The sequence below is a fragment of the Cynocephalus volans genome, chromosome 6, assembly GCF_027409185.1.
Source record: "Cynocephalus volans isolate mCynVol1 chromosome 6, mCynVol1.pri, whole genome shotgun sequence".
NCBI lineage: Eukaryota > Metazoa > Chordata > Mammalia > Dermoptera > Cynocephalidae > Cynocephalus > Cynocephalus volans.
The window spans coordinates 152,466,978-152,487,805 of NC_084465.1; the positions used below are offsets into that span (position 1 = coordinate 152,466,978).

At 41.3% G+C, this 20,828-nt stretch overlaps 1 protein-coding gene and 1 pseudogene across 3 annotated transcripts in view; one reads left to right on the plus strand and one right to left on the minus strand.

The window, feature by feature from the left end:
• The window catches only part of CCNY (cyclin Y), a 218,041-nt gene that overhangs the window by 107,484 nt on the left and 89,729 nt on the right, over positions 1-20,828 (plus strand). The window lies entirely within an intron of this gene.
• On the minus strand, positions 709-1,542 carry LOC134380105 (integral membrane protein 2B-like; annotated as a pseudogene).

Below are 20,828 nucleotides of genomic sequence, written 5' to 3' on the forward strand. Positions count from 1 at the left end.
GTGTCCACCTGCCTTGGCATCAGCTCACTGGAGCTAGGAGAGAGAGACTGACAATGCTGGGTTGTTCCTGCTGCCCCTGTCCCTTGTGGGGTCTGTAAGGCTGATGGCCCCTCTGGATACCCCAGGGCTGTTTTGTTATTCTCCAAACTGTTGGGGAGACATGAAGATTGGTACTTAAGTGTAAGTAATCTCTTCGTTTCTTGAGTTTCAAAATTGCATAATAATTGAAATAAGTTCTAAATTTATAAATCAGTCTCCTAATTTCTAATACAATTCTTACATAAATTTGATTATACAGATTTTTGAAAAATTGATACAGATTAACTTCTAGTCAAAGGTGGGTTAGTTTGGATTCTAGAAAAATTGTAGTTAAGAACATGTAGCTTTGTAATCAAGACTTTAAAATGTCATGTTGTTTCAAAAGGACAGGAAGTTTTACTAGTGAAAACGTGGTGAACCAGAGAGATATTATTATTTACATTTAAGGGCAGATGATAGGAAACATCAGTGTGATCCTGAGATGGTGATTATGATCATCATCTGTGCATTTTTTTTAAAGTAATTGAATTAATGAGATGAAGAGATAGTGAAGCCCTATTTGCTACTTACATGAAAGAACATTTTAAAAAATAATCACTGCACAAAATACAAAGGGTAGGGTTATGCTGTGATATTAATTTTTTCTCCATAATGTTTTTTCTTGACTGTTCAAAAAGAAAATAAAGTTTCTACATCAAATTTGTTTTTGCAATGCCAAATTGTGACACAATCACTGCCTTCACATATCTGAATATCTGTAATAGTTTCTCTGCGTTGCAGTTTATGTTTCCTTAATGATGCGGTCGCTAAATAAAGAGCCCAGGTGATCGGCATTTTCAGTGTGAGCAGTAATAACCATGTGTTCATGAATCAGATGTGACTGAGGCAAAGAGGTTCTAGTCTTGGTATTAATAAGTAACTCCAAGAGGCTCCTGGGTGGCATAACAATGGAAGTGTTCAGAGGGATCACATAGCATATCCAGCTTAAGATCGAAATAGACTGTGAGTTTCTTGTTAAAGTCATAAATGACATCGTCTGAATCACTATCCACAAACTCTGAAACAGGCACACTGATGAATTCAACCTCATCTTCTTCAAAGATCTTAATATTTTCTTCAGTATTGTGGTTGAGAGCAGCTGGGGCATCTGCAGAAGGTTCATTTAAGATGACGTTTGATATACTTTACCTCAGGGTATTTGATGTACTTTATTTCACAGTAAGTAGTACATGTCATCTGGCTGAAGGACAAAAGATTTTTACAGGTATGCTCTTCCTAGAATGAGATCCCCAAGCATAAATGCTAGTCCAAAGCACATGCACCAACACCAGGCTCTTCTTTGGCCGATCGGTACCACAGCATCTGTGTCCTTGCAGTCCACCATGATGCTGTTGGGGGCGGGGGTGGTGATGAATGCCTCCTGAATGCCTCCTCACCGCTCTTGGCCTTGTCCTTCTTGGTCTCCTTTTGGGCCAAAGCCAAGTCGAATGTCACCTTCACCATGGTGGGGGACTGGAGTGCCCTTGAGGCTCAGGCTGTGGCGCAGCTACACATCTGTCATTTCTAACTCTTTTATACTTTACCCACACATCGCCATTTCTTATGGAAAATATGCCAAGTTTGAAAATAATATAAATAAAATCTTAATTTCTAAAATTTCAAGAGGTTTGAGGGGTTATTTAGTAGCAGTGTCATTTCAGTAGCTTGAAAGATTTATAAATAACCCAACTGTAGCATTTCTGCCCAAAATGCCAGAAATAATGAGCACATCTGCCATTTGGGGGAGTTTTTGGGCTTCAAATGATTTCTGTTCACTGGTTCACTCAATCTTTTTAGCAAAGGTAGGTCATTTGTGCTTGATCTGTAATCTGATTGGGAAACGTGGCTGTAACCACAGATAGTGTGATAAAGACATAACAGGCAAGAAAGTAAAAGATATGCTTTCAGCCAAAACGTGGAGGTTTATCCCTGGCATTTCCTGTGAGAAAGGTGTTTGTGGGCTGCGCTCAGCTGCTCAAGCCGCGCCTACTTGTTCATTTTCAGCTTCCAGAAGTATCACTAATTCCAAGTGCACAGGAGGGCATGCCTTTGCTCAGCTCGCTTCCAGACCATTCTGCAGCCTGTGAGGGAGAGCACCTTCGCCACTCAGGAAACCAAGCAAACCGCATTTTCATTGTGATTTGGTTACTCCCTTGTGGTGGCAGATTTGATGAAAGTTTTGCAGGGGAAACAGGTGTGATCGAATCATTTCTTTCTTCTTTCAACAAGTCATTACCATGTACCTGCTCTGCATTAGACAACATCTCAGGCTCAGGGGTGGTCGTGAACGAAGCAGGCAAAGTCTCTGCCTTTATACAGGTCGCGTGATCACAGAGGAGAAGACAGACAGGTGAAGGAGATGAATACCTCTCAAATCAAAGCAGAAAGTTAAGGGTGGTGATGTAGGAGGGGTGGACGTAGCAGAAATTCTGGAACCAGACCACCTGAGTTGGAAGCTCAGGCAAGCTCTTTACCTTTTCTGTGTCTCAGCTTCCTTGACGGTAAAATGAGGATAATAATATTATTAAATGAGTAGTACTAAATAAGTTAACATACCTGAAATTCTTAGAACAGTGTGTGACTTGTAACCCCTGTTAGATATTATGATAATGCTTATATAAAATGACTTTATTATTATGTTATTCTTATGTAAGGTGACATTTGAGCAGAGACCTGAAGAATGTGAGGGAATGAGCTGCGTGTGTGTCTGGGGGAAGAACCTTCCAGAAAGAGTGGGTGTGTGCCTGTTGGGTTTGGGGAGCCCATGCGGAGGGAGTGAGGGCGATGTGTGGTAGATGAGGTGGGAGAGGCAGCAGGGCTAGACCATGTCCAACCTGTGGCCATTGTGAGGACTGTGCACTCTGACTTTGCAGTTTCAGTAGACATGTTCCAAGTTCAGTTTGGACAGGATTCCTCTGGTTGTTGTGGAGAGAATGTACGATAGAGGGGTGAAGAGCAGAAACATGAGACTGGGAACAGATGATGGGGTTTCAACCAGGGTGGGAGCAGTGTTGGGGGTAAGGAGAGGTTCAATCTGGCTTATGTGTTGAAAGGTGAGTCGGTGGGATTTGCTAATGGATTGGATGTGTGGATGGGGGAAAAAGCAAGGGATAGAGGATGAGTCCAGGCCCTGAGGTGTGGAGTTGCCATTTGGCAAACTGTTACAGACTGTGAGGAGCGGGTTTTGAACCCGTTGATTTTGACTTGTGTATTAGATAGTCAAGGGGGGAGTAGAGTAGGCTGTGTGGGAGCTCGGGGGTGAGGTCAGTGCTGTAGGTAACAACGTGCGAGTCACTCACATATTGAGGATATTTACAGTCTGTGGCTGAGGTCACTAAGCAAGCGAGTGTAGGTGGGGAGGGGAGGTCTTGCTGCCCTGAGTCCTGGGGTGAGGCGACAAGGGAGCATGGAAAGGGGTCGTGGTGGTGTGGTAGGAGGAGCTGGGAGGGAGGTGGGGGGGGAGAGGGAGGGAGAGAGAGAGAGAGAGAGAGAGAGAGAGAGAGAGAGAGAGAGTGTGTGTGTGTGTGTGTGTGTGTGTGTGTGTGTGTGTGTGTCCGTCCGTCCGTCCATCCATCCGTCCCCATACGTCCTGGCAGCCAGGTGAGGGAAGTGTTTCAGGAGGGAGCAAGCAACTGTCTTAGGGGCAAAAGCCTATTTGGACAGGGTCCCCTAGAGAGTGGGGGTGAGGAATTGGAGCATTAAGGAGCCTCGCTGAAAAGGGAAGCAGAGACATGGAGAGGAAGCTGGAGAGGGAAGGCTGGTTCAAGAGTTGTTGTTTCGTTTTTTGAAGTGGGAATCATTAGTGTGTGGGCCTGCGCTGATGGGAATGATCCTGTGCTGAGAGGAGAATGTGTGACGCAGGGATAGAGGTGAGGGGGCAAGGAGCCACTGCAGAGTGGGGAGGTTGGCCCTGGGGAGGAGCAGGAGTGGGTCTTGGCAGGAACCAAGAGCAGAGGAATGGGCAGAGTGGAGGGGTGAGCAGCTGGATTCTTCTCCTCCCTTCTGTCTTCTCAGCTAGACAGGCAGCTGGCTGAGAGTGACAGTGGGCATTGTGAACTAGAACCTGAGGGGGTTGTCAAGAATTTAAAGTGGGACCAGTTCACCATGACTCTGCATTTCCCTCCAGCTGTGTGCACCTGCTCGTGCAGATGTAGAGCAGGTGGAGAGTTAGACTTAACCTGCTCTGGGGTTTCCAGAAAGTTGTACAAGGGGTCAGAGGAGCGTGGTGGCAAGCGAGTGCAGCAGGGGCCATTACAATGATGAGTCATCAGCTCTGCGAGGCAACAGTACAGGTGAGGGACAGCGGAAAGGTAGTAGTGTATGTGGTCTGGGTGGTTTGAGGAATTGATGGGGTTGGGATATTAGGGAGGGTGAGCTGGGAAGGCATGAGATAGGATGGTCAGAGAAAGAGGCGGCTCAACTTTGACATCAGGGAGTCGTTATTGGTGACTACAAAGTCTGAGATGTGTGACCACGGGGACAGGAGACCAGGGTAGGGTGAGGACAGGGTCACAGAGAGCAGGGTCAAAGCCTAGATATTTAAATCACTAGGAATTGTGACCAAGTAGTGTGCAACAGAGGACTATGTGGGGCAGGGGCAGGAGGGGAGGAGTTGGGCCTGAAAGTGGCAGTGAGATTGAAGAGAAAAACACATGATTTTGCAGGGAAGTGATGTCCTTGGTTAGAGCAGAGAGAGGTTCAAGGAACAGTGTGAAGAACATAGGGCATTTTGCTGAAGATGGGCCATGAGTTCCAGAAGGCTTGGTGGATTGATTAGTTACCTGGGTGCAGCTGTTTTGCTCTGGGGCTCTGAGCTTGCTGTATTATTCTTAGTTTTTTGTGTGCATACTTAGGAAGTTGTACATGTTGCCAAGTGTCTCAGACCAGGATGAGTGGGTGGTTTTCCATTTCTTTTAAAATGACCAAAAAATCAGTGATTTACACCAAGATTTTCCTGATACCAGAGTACAGCCACACTGAGGGCTGTGCTGAACAAATGAAGCCAGAATGCTTTTCCAAGCAAGCTTTGGTTGATTTGGTTCCTCTTTTGTTGGTCCTTTCGTGTGCAGATTGATTCTGTATGGCATTCAGCAGAGGTGGTTAGATCTGAGAAATAAATTGTTACTGTTATGTGGATTGAGAATGGGCCATGACACACACAGGAACTTCCTGAGGTCAGTCCTTTATAGTTCCTGGGCTATCCTGGGGCTGGACCTGTTAACTGGGGACAAGCTTGGGGCTCTTGTCTTTCACCCCACGAAACAGTGCAGCCTTGTTAGTTAGTACTAACTGACCCCAGGGAATGGCCTGGACAGGGAGAAGCGGCCAGTGCACACCTCCTCCTGCACTTCTCACCCCAAGCCAGCAGCAAGCACTGCCCCGTGGGACACCTGCGTCCATGCCATGGTGACTTGGAAGGCAGTGACATTGGGCCTGGCAGTGTCCTCTGCCAGTCTCTTTCACTCAATTTTATTTAACGTAGTATTGTAGAGAAGTGTTTAATAAGACACTGTCTTTTCTTTTTATTCTTTAGTAGTTCAAAGAGTAATATATGCCAAGACCAGACTAATGTTTTGTCTTGCTTATTAGTTTAATAATTTTCTTCTTGTTCCTACATGAATTAATTTATATAGGGCACAACTGAAGGGGCAGGGTAGCATTTGTCCTGTTTAGTACTAGAGAAAAGACAGTAAATAATGATTTGACATACTGAAGATGCAGCTGCTGAAAATGTCCTCCTGTAACAGTTCGTACTGCATTCACAGTTGAGGCTCAGAGCAATTGGAGCAATTTCAGCAATTATTAGTTTGTTCTGTGACTGAGACTGTTAGTCTCTGCATATTCTTTTAGGTCATTAAATGCTGCAGAATTGAGAAATGAAGCAAAGATTTTTTTCTTCCCACTCAGACCTTTTCAAAACAGCCTTTTAGTTCCTATCAGATAAGTAATAATACTCGGTTTGGCCTTTCTTAAACCAAGTATAACCCTGCTTATCTGAGAATAAAATATTTCTTTCCTGAAGTAAATAAATTTAACCTTTACTTTTTAAAAATTTTAATGTTTGTTTTCCGATTTCATGGTATGAAATTCCTACCAGCCCCTTTTCCTTTCCCTCTAAGTGACTGCTGAAGTGTCCACCACTTCAGAATGTTTGTTTTCTGAGGTTGGAAATTTAGTGGTAAAATTTTAAAACTCTATGGTATAAGTATACTATGGTATAAGTATAATGATACTATATCATTCTCTTCATTTTGAATGTGAAATGTGCCTATTTGAGAAACATTGGAAAACATTGAGAAGTAAAGAAGGAATAAAGCCCCTGTGTTTGCCTCATACAAAGAGAACTATGTACTGTGAACATTTATGTGTAATTTCTTCTAGTACTTTTAAAGGCTGATTTGTTTAAAATAAAACCACCACCAAAGCAATAAAATCCAAGCATCTAAAACCTACATAACATATCATTGTGGTGACATTGCATATAAAATTTTATATCTTCCTTTTCACTTAGTGTGATAAAAAGAAGTGTTTCCTCAATTACAAATATATTATACTATTTATAAAAAGTATTTATTGTTTTTAATAGCTACATAATTTTTCATATAGTAAATTTGCCACCTATTCAGTCCCTTATACTGGACGTTTAGGTTTACTGTTTTCTTTTTTCTACCATAAATAACGCAGTAATGAACATCTTTGTGCTTAAAGCCTTGTCTGCATGTCAGATTATCTTAGCAAGATAGAATCCCAGTAGTGGAATTAATGACTCAGTGTTTCAGATGCATCTGCGAATATGACAAGGTACATGATACAAATATTTGAATTAGCAAAAGCTACTTCTTGGGTGTCTAAGTTGGGCAACATTTGGTAGGCTTGTTTTGGATTCTTTTTAATTACTTTCTTCTCAAGTGATTAGACACTTTAAAAGATTTTAATCAGTAGGTGAAAGAAAATCTGGCCTATTTAAGGATCTTTGTATAGTTGGCAATATCTCTAGTAACTGTTGGTGTTTTACTGCTTTACTAGTGGCTTTCCAGTTTTTGGACTGGAAGTTTTTTGACCTATAGAAGAAAATATGTTTTACATGTGAATACAAATCTGTCTTTCATATTGATAAACACACATGAAAAAATATTTATCTTTATGTCCTCCATATGGTTTATTATGTTCTGAAACTTCCTGTTGTTTAATCTTTTTTTTTTTCAAAGATGAGTCATGATCCTCTAAATTGATTTTGTAATCTCCTAAAGGGTCCAACTCGCAGTTTGAAAACCACTGTATTATACTATATAACACAGAGCGAATTTCTTTGTAACATGTGACTTTTTTTTTTCTCTGACTGCCTTTACTTTTTCTATGTGTGGGTAGGAATCCAGTCTCTCATCGTGACAATACCTCAGAAATAAGAAAGTTAAGTACCTTGCCCAAGGACACGCAGCTATTAGTGGTTAAGTTTGGACTTGGCCACCTCTTGGTGACTCCCAGGCCCGGGGGCCTTAGCACCGTGTTTTACAGCCCAGTAGTCCGGAGCCTGGAAGCTCTGCAGCATAGCAGCCATTCCAGCTTATGTTGTTCTAGAGGGCACAGAGGCATCCAGAGGAGAACCGCCTGGTCTGCAGGAGAGACTCAGCCACACTGGCTCAGTGTAGCTTTACTGAAAGGCAGTTCCCCTTGAATGGACTGTGAAGCCCTCCAAGGAGCCATGGCACAGCAGGCAGGAGTGAACCAGGGCTGAACATAGCTTTTCACTCTGAAGTTTGCTCCTTAAGAAAATGGAACCTGATCATGAATAGGAGAGAGTTAGAAGTGGAAAGCAAGTTTTCAGTCTTTGGAGGAGGATCTTGCAAGGCTATTTGAAGGATCAGTTAAGAATGTAAATCTGATTGCTCCTCTTGGCCTTCTGCACTTCGGTGGCTTCCCTTTGCTCTTTACCTTTAACTGGTCTGGAGGGCCTGCGTGATGTATAGGGGAGGTGGTGTGTGCACAGTAGGGGGTGGGATGGGGTGGCAGAGACATCAGTGACAGTTTCAACAGTCTTGTTCATGAAGCATCTTTGTTGAGCCTGGAGAGGGGGATGCTCCCTGGGGGCAGCTTTCCTTCTGGCATTCTTGTTGAATTGTCCTCCTTACCAAAATGATTCTGCCAGGATAAGAGTATATAGTCCATGAGCACTGGTGGAGGAAGCCAGCAGTCATGTACAACAAAAGCTTGCCTCTCTGTAACTTATCAGAAGGATGATGTGGGTGACCAGCCAAGAACAGCACGTGGAGAGACACATTTTGCCTAGAGGGTTTCAGAATGGCATGATGTAACTGAAAACTTTCCCTGAATGGAATGTACCTTTCCATTGGGTACAGTAACCATCGAAAGTCTACATGTTAATTAACGCTCCTGGACATTTCTAATTATAGAAGAAAATACTTGTTCCTCTCACCAGGTGAAACCATCACTGAAATCAAAGCTACTTGCCAGTAACATTTTCTGTTCTCAAAGAGCAAGTTCATTATACTGTATCATGCAAACAAGTAATATTTCTTCTTTTCAACACAGTCACGTTGATTGTCTGGAATTTAAAAATAGAGAATAGGTGTATATTGTTGATCTTGGATTTCTTGGCATACTGAGAAAAATATTACCTTAAAAATCAAATTTCACCAAACCTAGCAGATTGCAGTAGGAAAACAACAGAATAAATGTGTCTTTACCCCCTCCTGTTCTCCAGCACAAGGAATCTACAAGAGAATCCTGTTTCCACTTCCGGTCAAACAGTAGGAAGAAAATGCTGTCCTTCAAGTCATTGCTGAGCTGGTACAGTAAGGTTCAGCTAGTGAGCCTGCCCGGGATGCCTTGGGATCTTGCACCTCCTTGGTACCTGGGGCCAATGATCCTTTTTGAGTTGCAACTTCTTCTAGTGCAGCTCCAGGACCATGGACATGACCTGGCATTCATAAGGCTCAGTAGTCTCTAGCTCCCCTGCCCTTCCTCTCGCTGTTTCTCCCTGGGCCTTGAGAGGAGGTGAACCAGGATCATAGTGCTGTGCCCATGGCTTTCAGCATATTTTATTGAACACTATTTGTTTACTAGGTTAGCCAACCAGGAAATCTCAGTGACCCTTTAAGGGCCCCAGTAAAATCCATTCCAGCAAAATCTGGCCTTGTTTTACTTTTATAGTCATGGTGACTTAAAATAGCAAACTTCAGGTACTTTGCTGCAACATTACAGCCCAGTATTTTTCCTCTCCCATTTCTCCCTGTGTATTAGTCTGTTTAGATTGCTTATAACAAAATACTTGGAATTGGGTTATTTATAAAGAAAAACAAATTTTATTGCTTACAGTTTCTGAGGCTGGGAAGTCCAATGTCCATCTGGTGGTGGCAACAGTGACCCAGGGGTCTCACATTGCAAGATGGAGAGAACAGAGAGAGAAAGACAGACTCTCCTCCTCTTTTAAGCCCTCAGAACCACACCCCTGACCACCATTTTTAATCTAGCCACTACTGCATGGTCCTACAATCCAATCACCTCTTCAAGGCTCCATCTTTCAACTACCATAACAGGATTTCCCACCCTCTTAACAGTCACAGTGGGGGCTAAGTTTTTAATACATAAAACTTGGAAGATGATTCAAGCCTCAGTGAGTTTTGGGGGCATGTAATCCAATTCACTACACTCTGTTGTCTCAATATCTCCAGTTTTGCAGGAGAAGAACGGTTGTTGTGTGCACTGGTGTGTATATAATTGTACTCACACATGTGTTCAAGGTGGTAAAGTTGTACTCACCGTTCACCTAAGAGTTGTGGAGAGATAATCCGTGCCTTCTTCTCTCTCTGTCTCTTTCTCTCTCAGTGCAGCTTGGGTCAGAGCCCGATGTGGCAGCAGTGTGCTTCTTGAGTAGTCAAATGGAACAAAGAAGAATTAGAATGGAGCTCCTGTTGTGCTGGGCTGATTGCCTTATTATTGATTCAGCTTTGCAAATAAAATGGATTGTTCAAACATTTTTGTTTTTTTGATTGTTTTAATTCAGGTTTTATTAAACTGGACGGCAGATTTTTGATGGCAGGATTCTGAGGCACATTTGTATGTATCTTCAGTGTAGCTTTTCTGAATGTAAATCTTGTCCATCTGGGCTGCCTATTATCCATCCCTCCGAAGCTCAGCAGACTTGATTAAATTCAGAACAGCTCTGCCTTGGGACTTGCATCTCAGATTTTATCATTAGTTATGCATTACATTTCCTGTGTCTGAGGCAACCCTCAGAAGCCATGGTATATTCCCTTTCTGCTTTCTCCAGAATCAGAATGTTTGAATGCCAGGTTTGTAGTTACAGAATGATGTGGAGAGTAAATTCAAGATTTAACTTCCCTTTTCTTCTTAAAATATAAGTTATATATCAAGGCTGAAAGTGAGTAAAATACTGATAGGTGATTATCTCACTTGTACATGGAATTGTAGAAGTGGTCTAGAATGACATATATTGAAATAATAATTACGTTTTGTGGGATATAAATGGTTGTAAAAAAAGATTGAGTTGTTCTATTTGCTCTGGCATCTGTTGATATTATGCCATCTGATTTAAGTAGTGAACCAGTTCTTTTTTCTCTTCTGAAAATCCTGGGAGGAGGGGTACCTTAGTATTCACATTTTGACTTAGCTGTCCCGCCCAGGTTTTCTTACAGGTTGGTTCCACTATATTTATCCTGAATTAAATGTTCTTTTCCCCCATGTTTGATGTATATCCTTTCATAATCTTATTTACTTAGTTTCTTTATGTGCTTTCTCCTTTTCATTCTCTTTGAGATAATTTCTGACTATAGAGCCATGATTTCTTTTTAAGATTTTTCTTCTGCTTTGGATGCTACTCTTCATTAAAATCTCCGGTGATGCCTGTCTTGCTGCTTTCTGGTGTGCAATCTGTGCTTCCAACCTCCTCTCTTGGCCTCTAGGTTCTAGTGGTCGTTTTGTCTGCTGGTCTCGATTACGTCCACTCCCACCTGTTCTTTCTTGCCGGATCAGTAGAACTCAGCCCAGGAAAGCCTTGCCCCTGAGTGTTTTCAGTTTCTTTTCACAGATGATGTGCCTTGCTAGAAATCAATGGGAATTGGATCATAAAACACATCTATCTTTCATCTCCTGCACGTTTATTTTGCTATAATCTAAGTTCAGGCTTTTATTTTTAAATTCATGTATGGGAAAATCATAAATGCAGAAATATGAGTTAGATTCTTTCTAAAATTCTTTCCTCCTATTTTTTTTAAGTATTCAATTTCTTTTTGGGGGGTGGGGGAAGATTATAGTAAAACAAATACGTGTTCTTTGTTTAAAAGAATTGGAAGCAGTACCTTTCTCTCTATAGGGAAAAAGAAATGTTTTGTGTTTTCCTGGGGGGTAGTTTCTGTACACGATGGTTCAGTGTGTGTTTTTTGACTTTATGATGGTTTTATCAGGATGTAGCCCCATTGTAAGTCGAGAAACATCTGTCCTTGTACTTGACTGTTGTAGAGGAAGTAGTCTTTGTGGGGTATGTCAGTGTCTCGAAGGACCCCAGTCAGCACATGTCAGAGTTGTTTATCATGGAGCCTGCAGACCTGTGACTTGCTACGCTGCTCACATGCCACGTTCCCTCTCTCTGTCAAGGGTGGAAAGATTCTCGACTTCCTTCTGCTGCCAAAGTTCATTGGAATTCTGTTTTCTGAATTTATTAGCTCCACCACATACAGAGTTTGTAAAAGCTTCTAATAGAGGAGGGATTTTGATTAGATACATTTTTCATTCATTTATTGAAAATCTGGGCGGGAATGGCTGAGGGACCACCTGAGTACGTTCACGTGAGGCTTAGTGAAGTTTTGGTCAACAATGGACCGTGTATACAGCGGTGGTTGGAACAATAGGCTGTATATATATAGCCTAGGTGTGTAGTAGGCTGTACCATCTAGATTTGTGTAGGTACATTCTGTGGTGTTTGCACAGTGACAAAATCTCCTGACAGTGCATTTCTCAGAATGTATCTCATTGTTAAGCGACACATGACTGTACTATATGTAATACTTACCTTTCCCTGTCTTTAGCCTCAGCTGTCTAGAATGCAGGAGATACATGGAGAGTGTGATCAAGGCCCTCCTAAAGTGTGTGCACTGAAATTCTAAGCCAGTGCTCCCCAAACCTGGCTCTGCATCTTCTTCATAAGGGGTTTCCACTCTCACGGAGTGTGTGCCCTGAGGGTGAGGAGGATCTACTGCCTAGGCTCCTTCATAGGTGGACCCTTCAGGCTCCTTTGCATTTAGTGCTAAGGGAGTGAAATAGCTTCCTTTCTCAGCCCTTAGTTTATTAAGAAATGGAGGGAGGAGACAGAAAAGTCTACTGGAGAAGCAGAAACGTCCCTAGGCACCTGGAGACCTCTAGGCTGAGCCACATAGAAGAGAAAACATTCTGTTGAGAATATGTAGGGAAGTCCATCATATTTTATAAAAAAGAAGTTTAACTGATTGTTCAAAGAAAGTTTTAGTTTAAAAGAGTATAAAATGAATGGCAATCTTCTCAGATGGGACTCAGTTGAATCCTGAGAGATGCAGACACACTGTGAGAGGGAGATCTGAGAGTCAGAAGGCTTGTAGGGCTAGAGCTGTTATCCGAGAAGGTGCAGAATCTCTTCCAAAGGTGTAGAGGAATGAAGTGGACACTTTCCTAGTGAAACGGGGGCACAGACTCCTGATTTTTTTCTAGCTGTTCCCCTCACCCCTATCAAAACAGGCCTCAGCTGGAAAAAGGGAAAAATAAAAAAGCTTTACTTGACCAAGCAGAAAGGACTGGATTCTTCAGATTAACAATAAAGTACAGTCAACAGTAAGATAGAAATAATTAGTTAAACATATACTTTCCTTAGGCTAAAACTTAATTTAAAGGTCAAGATGTTTGATCGATCCTTAACTAAAATGGCTTAAAATAGCATCTATAACACCAATCTTGAGTTGTCTTTGCAGACCACCTACAACTGCAAGCCTGCTTTAAAACATGCACACCCTGACCCTAAAGTGCTGTACAAAATACCAGTCAAGATGCTAGAAAGAGTTGTGATTACTTCACCTTGAACCAGTCAGATTTCTGCTTGACTCCTGGGACCACCCCCCTCATAATTCTGCTCTCTGATTACTTGTGATTTTAAACTATCGGGGAGTATGGGATCTTTAAGCTCCTGTAGCTGCCTTGTGCTCCTTTGGCCATTCAAATAAATACTGATCTTTATCACTACAGACTTTGGTGTGAAAACTTCTTAGTCATTTGGATGTTGGATGATGAACCTCTGTTGATTTGGTTAACACTAGGCACTGTGACACTGAGTGTCTCAACAAGGCAGGTCCATGTTTTATAGGGGTTTGCAAGATATGGTAGAAGATACAATGGTTTCTTGGAACTACTCCCAGTCTAAAAGAGTGACTGGGAAAATAGTGCTTTGCTCTGCTTTGCTCCCACACCAGCTCAGCACCCAATAGAGCCTGCTCCCATCATGTCATTATGACTTGCCTGGCGGTTGAGGGATGGGCACATAATTAATATACTGTTACTTAATCAGACATTTTCTGGATTAGTACCTACTTGGGGCTCTTATTATATTGTGTGCTGTGGAGGGATACTTCTCACCAAGTCCAGTAAGTGTAGTTAACTGATCTCCCAGTCCCTGGACAATTAAAAGGAAAAAAAAAAGGGGTGGGGGGTGGGGAGTGATTACTGGCTAAGGTAAATATGAGGGGTCTTCAAAAAGTTTATAGAGAGATTTGTATTATTACCTTTTAATTTTGTTTTTCCATGAACTTTTTGAAGTACCCTTGTATATATTGGTGCAGCCTAAAACAAAATCTGACAGCCTGGAAATGAAGACATAAAAGCTGTAAAGACCTCTGCTGCATGCTTGTAGAATAGTAAGGGACATTAACAGAATCTTTAGATGCCAGAAGTAGCTTTACAGTGAAGTAGCATAGTGTAATGGAAAAGAATGACCTTTGTTTTAGGCAGATCTCTCAGATCTCCCCTGGGCTGGAAACTGCCAACCTCTTGGCAGCTGTATAAGCTTGGGAATGTTCTTTAACATCTCTATCTCTCTCTTTTTTATAATAGTAACAGTGTGGATGATTATAACAGGTTTCAATGTTTTGTGGGGAATTGGATTTCATGTTGGTGAAATGCCTGCTGTAGTGCCTGGCACATAGCATTCACTGAGTATCAAGCTGTTATTATAAAATATGGTTGAACAAATGGAAATGAAGAAAGAAAATACCTTTAGCAGAAGCTCAGAGGAAATAATCAGCATGACTTGTTTGTGGGAAATATTTATCATTTTGTTCATTTTGTTAGGTCAGGTTTTCTAAAGTGTCGTAAATGTGACATCACAGTAATATGACACTGTACAGTATCGTAGTAGTTCTTAATTATGTCCTCATTTCACTAGATCAGTTTCACTTGCTTTATTTATTTAATTATTTACAGAGCATACATTGATAAATGAAGCTCTGTGCTAAGCACTATATGGTGTATTAAGATGAACAGGAGACAATATTTGTTATCAAAAGAACTGTTGAGTTGGTTTGAGTGCAGTGCTGATAACACCAGGGTGTCAAGGGTTTGGATTCCTGTGTTGGCCAGCCCCCCCCCCCGCCCCCAAAAAACAAAAAAAAACGAAGACAAAACTTGTATGTGGATGTCGGGCTCAGACATCCACTTATCATAAACTAAGGAAGGAATGTGAGGAATGGGGAGCAGTAAGAAGGGGTGGGTGTGGGTGGGGCTGACTGTGGACTAAACCAGCCTAAAATCCTGGACTTAGGGCATTGACAGCTCCCAAAGCCTGCCAGTGGCCTGGCTGCTATGGAAACAAGGAGAGGTGACGGGTTCTGAAGGATGACACTTTTTACATCCTGTGCCTGAGGCTCAGTTGTGTTAAAGAAAAAATTATTCAGTGACACTGTTTAAAGCACAGTAAGACAGACTTTATTCAGGACCATCTTGATAGGGTAGAAGGACCACAGCAATGAGATTTTGAAGGTGGAGCTCAACTCCAAATATAGCTTAAGCAAATGAGAATTTATAGCCAAGGAGCAGGGTAGGGCCAATGGATAGAAAATTACTAAGAGGAAACATCCGGGGTAAGGAGGATTCTGGCTAAACTGACCTCACAGGATTCTTGCTGTCTGAACAGACATCACCTGGAGGATGGTAGGGGATAAGGAACTGGATCAGATATCAAGGGTGGGAGGTTCTTTGCTAAACTGATTTATCAGGGTTCTTTGCTAAAACTGGGTTTTACAGGAACGTACATACAGATGGGCCTAGGAGAAGGTTCAGAAACCTGACTAAAGTTTGGTCAAGCAAAGAATCTTTGTCAGTTGCTGGTTGATGGTCAACTAAGCATCTTTCTTTAGGGTCACCCCCCAGTGTCTTGGAGATCTTTTGAAGAATACTTAGCACCACTTGATGAGAGTGTGATCCCATGGTCTTTCTTGCTGCCCTCTTTCTAGTGATGTATATTATTTGTGGCAGGATGGGCTTTTAGTCAACTCAATCATTTTGTGTTTGAAAGTGGAAATAATGTGCAATATGTTACTGAGATATCCCAACATTAGTATCTTTGCCCCTGATGTTATTCAGTTCAGCCTGCATAAGTAAATGCATCAGTGAATCTTTTTGTGGACTGAGTTTTCCTAGTGTTTTTATGTTTTTATCTCTAGCACACCCCATACCTTGCCCCTCACCTTATACCCAGTATAAGTCAATTTAGAGTGTTCCCCAGACTCCAAGTGTTTGCTTAAATGATGACCGAGCTCCAAGGAATTGAGTACTGGAGTTCCATTCCCTCATGAATGGATTAATGCTCTTCCTGGGAGAGGAGGGGTAGTGAGTGAGTTCTCGCTCTATTAGTTCCCGCGAGAGCTCGTTTTTTATAGGACTCTGGCACCTCCTCTCTCTTTTTCTCTTACTTCCTCTCTCGCCATGTGATCTGCTTGTACCCACCAGCTGTTTGCCGCTTTTCTGCCATGAGTAGAAGCAGCCTGAGGCCCATGCCAGATGCATCTGTCCCAGAATTGTAAGCCAAATAAACCTCTGTTCTTTATAAATTACCCAGTTTCAGGTATTCTGTTATAGCAACACAAAACAGACTAAAACAATATTTTTCACTAAAATAATGACAGCATAACACTTTTGCATCCATCAGAAACAACATTTTTTCAAAGCAGTTGTGTTAGTTGGAGCTTTGTTCAGTGTTCCTTGTGGAATGGCATTGGAGCCGGTTTACCAGCAGCAGAAGCATCCTGGACTCGTGACTACTGGGTGGTTTGTTTACTGCTTTTCTTCCGCGTTTTCACTCCTCACGATTTCCTCCATTTAGCTTCTGCTCATCCTCACCCTTACCCCTTTGCTGTTCCTTCGCCATTATGATCTGAGAGGATCCCCAGGAAGGGGTTTTGCAAGAATCCCTGAAAATCAGGAGACTGTAATGAACTGGATCATGGGGACATGCTGAGTCTGAGAACTGAGATGGGCCTTGTTCTGAACAGAACAGGAGCAGACTAACTTTCAGAAATGCAGAGGGTGAGGAACTATTGTACCATAACCTTTATTCCTTGCTGCATTTGGCATGCTCACATCAGTTGCAGTGCCTCTCCATGGAAGCTTCTTAAGGTGTTGAGTTGGAGAGGTCTTTTTGGACTAGAGGGGTGGCGATGGATTGAGAAGCTGCTCCCCATCCCAGATCAGAAATGCCAGGCATTCCCCTCCACACCAGCAGCCTGTGCAAGTTGTGTCCAAGATCACAGTGTCGTTTGTGTGCCTTGTCAGGAGGGCTCCTTTTCTTGGGCACCTCTGCAGTGCTCAGCTGCTCTGCTGTGGAGAACCAGAAGCACACAGGAGTGGCAGTTTGGCATCCCCAGGATTGTTGTTGTGTATCAGCAACATAATGCCCTAATTAGAAATGTTTGGGGAAATGGATACCAAAAAAAGAAAAAAAAAAAAACAATTTGCAAAAACACTTTTGAATGTATAACCCTAGGTAAGCTGGGACTTCTGTACAATGAAAGTGAAGATTTGTTTCAGCAGCACTGTCATTTGGTAGATGGAGTTCCCTGATCTTCATGGCTTCTAAGTGACTTCTTTCACTAGAGGGATTCAAGCCAGGATTTTGCACTCAGACTTGCTAGGTATGAAATCATAGTCCTACTATCTACTAGATGACTGACTTAGTGACTTACCTTATCTGGTCCTCTGTTTATTCATCTGAAAAATGGAGTTAATAGTGTGTATTTCAAAGGGCATTTGTGAGGATTAAATAGATACGCCAAGTGCCTGGCACATGGTAGATGCATAGTGAACATTAGTTCCTTCCCTTTGCTCTTGGTTACCCATAGAATTAACTTTTAAAAAGCATTTACCATATTACTTCAGTAAAAAAGGACATAGAATTTGCTAACTCAGGTGATCCAGAACAGATTACAAAATATATGTAAATATGTATATACACTAATGAATCTTACAGAAGGGAAAATCAATGACTTTTTTGGTCATGGGATAATAAAGAGACATAAGCTAGTTGAGGGAAATAAATAATGAAATCCAGGCAGCACCAAGTTTGGAAAGGAAGAAGAATCAATGAAGCTAGGAGATTACAATTTGATAACAACTGACATCATCTACCAGGACTTCGGGAAGTATATGTCAAGCAGAACTTTAAAAAAGATTTATTGAAATAGTTTTAAAAAGCTGATGATTAAGTTTGGCAGTACATCTTCAAGTTGGAGAAAAAAGAAAAGGCAAAAAAAGAAAAAAAACACAAAAGCCTCTCCTGTAATTTACGGATATAAGCAAATGATAAAGAAATACTTCCAGAATTTAAAATTTACACCATCATTTGCTTAAGAATAAGTAGTTAGTTGTAAGCCTGATTTGGGAAGTGAGTTCATGACATTGTTCTCCCTGATCACCAACAGAGAAGTTAGATTATGGGGTGTCATGAGTGGCCATCATTAAAGGCTTCAGAGCAAACAGTGGGCAGAGAAGGTGCAGGAAACTGCTGCCCTGGCTGGGCGTGCCTCCAGTGTTCCAGATAGTAGCAGGTTGTATTAGTCCATTTCTGTTGCTTATAACAAAATACATGGAACTGGATAATTTGAAAGAAAATGAAATTTATTGCTTACGGTTTCAAAGGCTGGGAAGTCCAAAGTCCAGGAAACACATCTGGTGAGGGTCTTGGTGGTGGAGACTGTGATGCAGAGTTATCACATTGTGAAATGGTGGAGCAGAGAGAGCAGAGAGATTCTCCTCTCTCTTCTTTTTTAAGCCCTCAGATCCATGTCTCTGACCACCATTTTTAATCCATTCACTGTGGCATGGTCCCATAGTCTAATCACCTCTTCAGGGCTCCACCTTTCAATTACCATAATAGTATTTCCCACCCTCTTAGCAGTCACAGTGGGTGCCAAATTTCTAATACATAAACCTGGGGGACACAATTCAAGCTTCAGTGAGTTTTGGGGGACATAATTCTAACCACTACAAAGGTTATCTTGTTTAGCCTGGAGGAAGGTTTCTAGGGAATGGGAAAAGTGTCTGGCACAACTATAAGTGTATGGAGTTTATTAGATTGTCAGGCCATTATTTTCCCAGAGGTGGGTTAAACCCAACAGCATATCCACCCCTGAACTGACTCTTCCCTGCTCCTGCTCTGTGCCGCATCTCCCTGCATGGCCCCATCGTCAACCACAGATGTTATCCTGATTTGCTTCTTTGTCCTTCATTCTATCTCTCATCACTAACCAGGTGCATTCCTCTCCCCTATAATTATCTTCAACTACATCTACTTCTTTCAACCCCCTTTCCACCTGGACTATGGCCATGGCTTTCTGACTGACATCCCACCTTCCAGTCTTGCCGTCCTTTGGTCCATTTTTTCACCAGTGTACAGCCATAACAGTTTTTCTTAAGTGTTCATTTGATCATGTCACTCCACTGCTTCAGCAACTCCCTGGTGTCTTTGAGATAAAAATCCAAACTCTTACCACTTCCTCCCTTTCACAGTGTGTCTTAAAGGCCCAGTGTGCTTTTTTTTTTTTTTTTTTTAAGCCTTTTTGTCTTTGATATACTGAGTCTTCTGCCTCTAATACCCTTCTCTCCTCCCCTTTAGCCTGCCTGGCTAACCTGTTCTTCCAGCAAGCCTTGCTGTCTCTCTGGTTCTCCATAGTACTTAAACCTCATGCAAAATACCTTGTTACTGCCTCACACCTGGCGGGGACCACAAGGTCTTTCCCCATTGTGTTTCTTGTACATGATGCCCATGTACTGAGTTAATTCTCAATAAATATTTGACTTTTAAAAAATATGTATGTTATGCTTTTAATCACTAAGAATTTTAAAAAGATGTAAAAGTTAAGCAGGTATAAAACTAAAAAAATAAATTGAAAACTATGTCTTTTATAACTACATGAAATTACTTTTCTTTGTGCTCTTAGTCTTTTTTTGTGCTTTCTTTTTTTTTAAAGATGATTTAAAAAAAATTTTATTTGGCTATAAAACAAATCTTAATACATTTAAAAAGACTAAGATCATAGAAAATATGTCCTCTGACCACAATAACAGAAGGAAGTTTAGAAAACTCACTAATGTGTGGAAATTAAACAACACTCTCCTAAATAAACATAGGTAAAAAAGAAAAATCACAGGGAAATTAGAAAGTACTTTAAGATAAAAATCAAAGTGCAACGTATCAAAGTTTGTAGGATGCAGGGCTCATCGGTGCTTAGAGGAAAATTTATATGTGTAAATACCTATATTAAAAATAAGAAAAATCTCAAATCAGTAATGTAAACTTCTACTTAAGAAAATTGAAAAAGAAGAACAAATGAAAACAAAAGCAAATATAAATAGGAAATAACAAAGATTCCAACAGAAATACACGAAATAGGGAATTAAAAAACAATAGAGAAAATCAACAAAACCAAAATTTGATTCTTTAAAAAGATCAACAAAATTTGCAAACCTTTATCTAGAGAGGCCAAAAAAAAAAAAAAAAAGACTGAAATTACTAAAATCAGAAATAAAGCAGAGGCATCATTGTCATTATGGGGTTTTTTTTGTGCTGGTAAGATTTAGTTTCTTTCTCTTTCTCATTTGCATTTTTGTTCTACCAGTGGGTTTTATTCTCCCTTATATATTCATGGTAGTGGTTATCGTTTTTTGGATCCCAGATGCAGGGCTTCCTTGAGGATTTCTTGTAGAGCTATTTATATGGTGGTGAACTCCCACAGTTTTTGTTTGTCTGGAATATATACTACTTTTCCCTCTTTTCTGAAGAATAGCCTTGCTTGGCTGGCAGTTTTTTTTTCTTTTAGTATTTTGAGTTTATAATCCCATTTTCTTCTGGCTTATAGAGTTTCTGTTGAGAAGTCTGCTGTTAGTCTGATAGCGGCTCCTTTATAGGTGACTTGACAATTTTCACTCGCTACTTTTAAGATTCTCTCTTGTCTTAGTGGTTTGCCAGTTTGACTGTAATGTGTCTTGGAGAGGATCTTTTTGGTTTGAATCTGTTTGGGATCTTTGAGCCTCCTGGATCTGAAGCTCTGTGTCTTCCCTATACCTGGAAAATCTTCCATTATTATTTCATTGAATAGGTTTTCCATGCCTTTTCCTTTCTCCTTCCTTTCTGGAATACCCATGATTCGAACGTTTGTGTGATTAGGGTTGTCTGCTAGCTGTCTTAGATTTTCTTGATGTAA